Source organism: Elaeis guineensis, chromosome 3, assembly GCF_000442705.2.
Source record: "Elaeis guineensis isolate ETL-2024a chromosome 3, EG11, whole genome shotgun sequence".
In the NCBI taxonomy this organism is placed as follows: domain Eukaryota; kingdom Viridiplantae; phylum Streptophyta; class Magnoliopsida; order Arecales; family Arecaceae; genus Elaeis; species Elaeis guineensis.
Window position 1 is genome coordinate 44,522,384 of NC_025995.2, and position 7,225 is coordinate 44,529,608.

Here is a 7,225-nt window from a genome sequence, read left to right on the forward strand (position 1 = left end):
GGATCAACAGGAGATAATTCTCGAAGTTAATGATTATGAATCATTATCAACACTGTCAATCTTATCTTCTTAGTAAGATGACCAAGTCATCTCTTGCTAGAAAAGGTGAATGAATCAATGATGTTCTGAATCTGGTACATACTGATGTATTGGATCTACGAACATATTTACTATAAATTTGATTATTTGAAATGTTCAAATAATTTCATAATAAGCTAGAGGAATAAACTAGAAAGAGCATTAAAACTCTTCGATCAGATCAAGGATGAGAATAACTTTTCGATGAGTTTTTGACATATCTAGAAGAGAATAGAATTTTTTCTTATTAGAATTGACTTTGTTAGACATAGTTCGATTCATGATGGGGTTTACAAGTTTGTCAGTCTCTTTTTAAAGTTACGCTCTTAAGACTGCTTGTTATGTTCTGAACTGGATTCCAAATTAATCAATCACAAAGACTCCAAATGAAATATGGACTAGGAATAAGCTAGTACTTTCTTATCTTAGGATTTGAGAGTGTTTGGTTTATATCAAGCATTTGAAGACCGATTAGCTTGGATCCCAATCCTATATGTATTATTTTGTAGGGTACCCCAAAGAATATAAGAGATATAACTTCTACCTTGCTAAAAAACAAAAGTTGTTTGGCATTCCTTTTAGAAAAAGGGTACCTTTATTAAGGAACTGATGCCTTTAATGTAGAACTTATGAAGTTCGATAGGTAGAAGAACCGACACAATCTAGTGAACTCATAGATTCGGATTTGATTAGATCAAATCTGGAGCCCATTGTAGAAGCACCAATAAAGAGATCTGGTAGAGTACCGTATCTGTCGGATAGACACTATGGTCTCTAGATTCAGGATATGATCCTGTTGAACTTGATGAGAATAACAAAGATCTGATCATCTATATGGATGCCATACAGAGATCCGACTCCGATTAGTGGCTTGAAACTATAAAGTCTGAAATGAGTCCATGAAGGTCAATGGTGTATGGACACTCATTAATCTACTCGAAGGGATAAAATCTATAGGGTGTAAGTGGATCTTCAATAGGATCAGAGGATGTAGATGAAAAGGTGGAGACCTACAAAGCCCATCTAGTTGCCTAAGAATATCGTCAATATTATGGTATTGACCATAACGAGATATTTTCTCCTATGGTAATGTTAAATATTTTAGAGTTGAAACATGTATTTTGATAAGTTATCAGAATGCATGGCTTCATTGAGAGCAAAGAAAAATCTTATAAATATAAATGGGTTAATAGTTCTGTGAGTATATTTCTTATTTTATATGTGAATAAAATTTTCTTAATCGAAAATGATATTTCTTATATTATAGGGAACAAAGATTTCACTATTATCATTATTCTCCATAAAAGATTTGAGAAAAGCATCCCTCATCCTAGGGATGAAGATCTATAGAGATAGATCTAAAAGACTGCTTAAGTTATCCCAGTCTACGTACATAGAGTGTTTATGATTAGAATTTATTCTATCATGTACACTATGTATGAGACTGGATATAGTATACTCACTAGGGGTAGTAAGTGGATTACTAGGTGTTTACTAGGTGTGTACATTACACTAACAGGCCGTGTTATTATGTATATACCATATTTTAATTATCTACATATAATTATAGTATCATTCATAATGATATCACAAAAATCATCCTTTATTATAACTTGTAACCAAGTTTGGCCAAAAGACCTATAGAGAAGACACTCATCATAAAGGAGGGACAATAATGACAATCATCTAACATGATACTACTGGACTCAAAGACAAGTTGCAAAGTTTCCAAGACTAGAATTGGAACAAGGCTTCCATCTCCAACGTTAAGGAACCGCTCGCCTCTCAAAATTTTTTACTTACCTGCAGTCCCTGCAACAAAGTGCATATATTAATAGGAGTTTCGATATCCAATAACTAAGTAGTAGTATCACAAATAAAGAAATTAGAAGGTGTTATCATATAAATATCTTGTGAAGCAACCACTTGCCTCTTTCTCTTATTCTTAGGCCTGTTTAGGTCAAGGGTGACTATATAAGTAGGATAATTTCTTTTTTAATGACTCAGCTTCTTATAGAAAAAGCACTCTGCCTGATTCTTATAACTTTTGATGGTTTGCTCTGCTTGAGATCGACGGCATGAGATTTTTATACCTTTTTCTTCTTTCCTCTCCTAGAGGATCGATGCCCTGTAGATGAACCTCTCACTAAATTCACTGGCTCCTTTTAGAGCTAGTGATCCTTCTCAAAAGTCTGTAGTAATCCTAGCAAACCATGATAGTTTACTGTAGGCTTCGTCATTCTATAATGACTGAGAAAGGGTAGGTAAGATTTCAGTAGTGAATTGAGGATAGCATCCTTACCTAACTGTTCATACAATAAAATGCCAAGTTTGCTAAGGCATTCAATCTGCTTAATCATGTATAATACATGATCGATGACTGAAGCTTCCTCTTGCATACGGGCATTGAACACTGCGTAGGAGATTTTATGTCTCTCCACATCCTCAGGGGTGCCAAAAGACTCATTTAACATTTGAATCATCTCCTCAAGCTACGCATCCTCAAACTTACGACTAAATTCATCATTCATAGCTACCCTCATCATGCAACGCACAGTCATGTGATCATTGAGCCACTTCATGTAAGTGTCTCTCACAGCATGAGTAGCATTGGCTGCAGGTTCTTCATATGCCTGATCTGTAAGGACATATAAAATTCTCTCATATTGCAACATGATCTTCAATGTTCGATACCAACTATCGAAGTTAGATTCGGTAAGCTTGTCGCTATCCAACAGCGAATGGAGGGATAGTGTGTTGGCTATAACTGAAAAGAGAAAATATTAGCCTAGTGGTATATGAATTATTATTATTATTTTTTAATCTTGAAGACATAAACTTTAGTCTAAAGGTCCTCCCACTATTTTTTTGTAAATTGGTAGCCTCTACCTCCAACTCGAGGAATTACATTAATTCCTTAGCGGGTACTAGAACCCACATGGACTGCATTCGGGCCCGAGTGTGGCTCGGCTAACCCTAGTGCATCCATGGGTAGGTTCATAACCAATTATTTTTCCAAATAACTTCTAGCATTGGGTTTTGCCCCAGACATCTCTTCAGCAGGAGTGTGGCACCTCCACTAAAAATTTTGATTAGGTCTAACCATTAACATGACACATTAAGTGCATCCAACAAACAGATGTCCAGGCCCGAGTGTGGCTTGACCAACCTGAGCATTGATCTGAAAGTACATCATGATAGTTATATAATGAATGATAATTTAAATACGTAATAGACACCAGACGTGTGGCACCTTTAATGCCTATTTAAAATATTGGACTCATTATCATACACCTTAATGGGAGGCAATGATCAAGTTATCTCATAATTATATCACTTTATGGATCTAATAATTTAGAAAATTTGATTTTATTGATCTGAGAATAAGAAAAGAAGTCGACCTGCAAGCTACAAATCCTTCCACTGACATCATCAAGTCATGTAAAGGATTAAACACAAGCTAGTCTAAAGACACCTAAATCAATCACACTAAGTCACCTTAATGGCATGGGTTTGCACGAATCGACTAGTGACCTAATCAAAATATAATCTACCATATTAGTCAGGTAAGTGAGATCAGCAGGAGGGATCTGCCCTTAACTCACTGTAGATGCATCTAGATAAATAGCTCCCAATAAAAAATTACTTGATCGAATCTGCCAAACTTATCTTAGATACCAACTGATTAATTAGTTTTGATTTGGCACACTAGAAGATTCAGGCTTAACCACGGAGCCATGATCATGGTCTATTTATTAGGATCAAATACATGGACTTGATCAGACTTCAACTATTGAGATTGATTTAGAGAAATACTAACCTAATCTAATTCAACACTTGATTAGACTTAATCAATTTTTCTACTTGGTCCATATGTATTCTTAATCCTAGGTCTATCCCATTAAAAGGACCTGATTCATGCTAACCCTTTGCTTATCATATTATATGGTGTCTTAATAATCTTCAATTCTCAATTCTAGATCATTCAAACTTAATTCAAAATTAAGTATGTGAAACATATGTTTTGGTTTGTAGAACTATTCTACAAGGATTTCAAGTGAAGCATACTATATGTTTCAATACATGAAAATAAATTTTTATAATATGTTTAACAATTAAACATACATAGGTATGATCTAAACTTCTTTCATACATCTCATGTATCATGATAACTTTTAGATCAATATCAATTACATCATATTTAACATGTAATTCAGATCTAAAATAATTTTATATCTAAATTTTATTATATTATAATGAATCATAAATTATTTTAGATCTAATCTAAATATATTTATGATCAAAATAATACATAAAAGTCTATTCACTTTTCTTCTTCATAAAACTGGATTACAACGACACTCCTACACGTCATAAGAGAACCCATCGAATAGTCAAAAGAGAGATTAATCTCTTCAATCTCTTATGATTGGATGGTCTGGTGATCTCATCAATTCGAGTACTAGACTACTAAGATTTGAAATTTAATTTCATATATAATTATATCAACATGCAATTATTGACAAAACTATTTTATGTCATGAACATATCCTTGATCTCATCAATTATGTTCTTTATTTAATCTAATTAAATTTGATGTATTATATACATTATATCAAATCTAAAACTTATCTTATACTAATTATAAAATATTAATTTTAGATTTAATATCAAATAAAAAAATAATTAGATGCAAATATAAATACATAAGAAATTAATTTCTGATAAAATCTGTTTTCGCGCAGTGCTGAATTATGATAGGATTCAGATCTAAATATCTATCGAAATAGATTTAATTTAAATCTAAAATAATTTTTACTTTATAAAAAAATAAAAAAATTAAAATTCTATTAAAATAGATTTAAAATAAATTTTTAATTCATATTATTTTTTATCAAAAATTTAGCAATAGCAGAATTCTGTTATAACAGATTTATAACAACCAAAATCAACCATTGATTAGGCACCTCTAATCCAATCAAAATTAGATTAAAAATTTATATAAATAGATCTAAATGATATTTAATATTATATAAAAAATCTCAATTATATCTTATATAAATAATAATAAAAAAATTTATTTTACATATATATATTTCAGGCTTGCTCTGATACCAATTATAGGGAAGGGAACAGTTCCTCTTCAGAATGCCCAAATTGCATCTAAATTTTTTTTTTAATGTTCTACTTATTTATAGATCAAATCTTTACATAAATTGTAGTAGAACTAGAGATCAAATTCTAAATTATCTGATATAAACTTTCATGGAGGCCTGGATATGCAGACTCTCTACTTTGCATGCACGTCGGATGCCGCAGGAAAGCAGGATGAACTCCAATCCAATTGATTTTGCAACTCAATTAATTGAAGGATGAGATGTGATGATGTAACACCTCACACCAGCAGGTAGGATGCCCAATAAGGATCTACATCCAAGGAGAGAAGGTGGCAACAAAGGGAGAGATGTAGAAGATGAAGGACCTCTCTCTTCACACGCCTGTCTCTCTCTCTTTTTCTCTTCTCTTAATTTGATTAGTTTGCTATCTATTCTCTTCTTTTATCCATAGGTAGAGACCCTCTCTATTTATAGATGATTCTCATGACTCAATAAGAGGAGGACTCTTTATTCAAATCTGATTTGAATTGGTCCAATACTCATGAAAGAAGGACTCCTACATGAGATATAATTGCCATCACTCATGACATCCACTTTGCACCCACTCCCACACCCACTTGGGATGCCCCAAATAAGCACTAAATCAATTGTTGATTGTGCTTCATGAGTGGGTATTTTTAGTGCAAGTAGGAATACTCATATCTCATCCAAAATAGGTCCGATTCGAGTCCGATTTGAAGTCGGTTCGAAATAATTTTGAAAGGCTATCAATCTTAAACTCTTTAAGACTTTTGTACCAAGTCTAACATAAATTTTAGACCTATTTAAGTTTAATTAATTTAAATTTAATTTAAAATAAATTATTACTTAAATTCAATCTTTCAAATGTTCCATGGATCATAGATAGAAATTGTTCATCCCCAAGATTGAACCTGAACCTCATGTGTAGTGCTAGCTAGACATAGTCAACTCTTCAATGCCGTTTGACCCATAACTCAATTCTTAATCAAATTAGCTTATATATTTAATCAAGTTAAGGACTTTCAGATTGGACATATAAATATAGATCAATTCCTTCCTACTTTGTCTGACTTGTGTGCATGACTCCATAGATTCAAACACTAAGCCGGTAGCACAGGAACCAATTTCTGCACTAATCGAGATACCATCTAGCAATAATTTTTGACATCCAGATAGGTCAAATTATCACAAAAGAATATTTCAAAATTCATACTCATTGTTACCGCATAATTCATCCTTTTGACCTTGGATGCTCTAGGATGGTCTCAGGTTAACTGTCAACCGAGATTGCTTCATCCATATTGTATTTCAACCTTTCAAATTCATCTCATGGATTACTCTGATCAAGACTTTACTAAATTAAAATACAGTGATACATCAACTCCAATAATCCGAAGGGGTCAATCCCATCTTGATCCACACACAGACTTCGCAAGTACTTGACTGTACCCAGTAGCCTTCCGTCACTAAATTAAAAATCTAGATAGTTCGGCTCCAAAGCACAGTAAGTTGCTTGTAAATCACTATGATGATCTCAAGTCTGAAAGACTTTTATACCCATGTGTTTCACAAGTAGCTCTTAACAGCAGAACGCTCAGTAGGTGAGTTACTTATTCAGTGATAATGTACCCTTACATCTCACCAGTATGCCATACCAGTGTCACCACACTCCTTGGTTAAGAGGACAACCAACCCATATGGCACACAACGACCTTCACTCGATAAATGTCATTGTCTCGTAATGATGTATCATTTGGTCGCGAACTTGTTTCAGAACTATACGATAAATCCTCTCTTTGTTATACACTAGCATAGTTCTAGGGACTTCATCACAGTACAAGAGTTCAAGGAAGATGTCACTTTACGATAAAAAATATTAGAATAACTATTATTCAATATCAATAATTCATATACAAGGATGAACTCAATTATCATACGACTAGTTTTAGGACACAATTTTTAATAAAAGTACCATGACGATCTCAGGTCAAAAGATCACCTACACAACT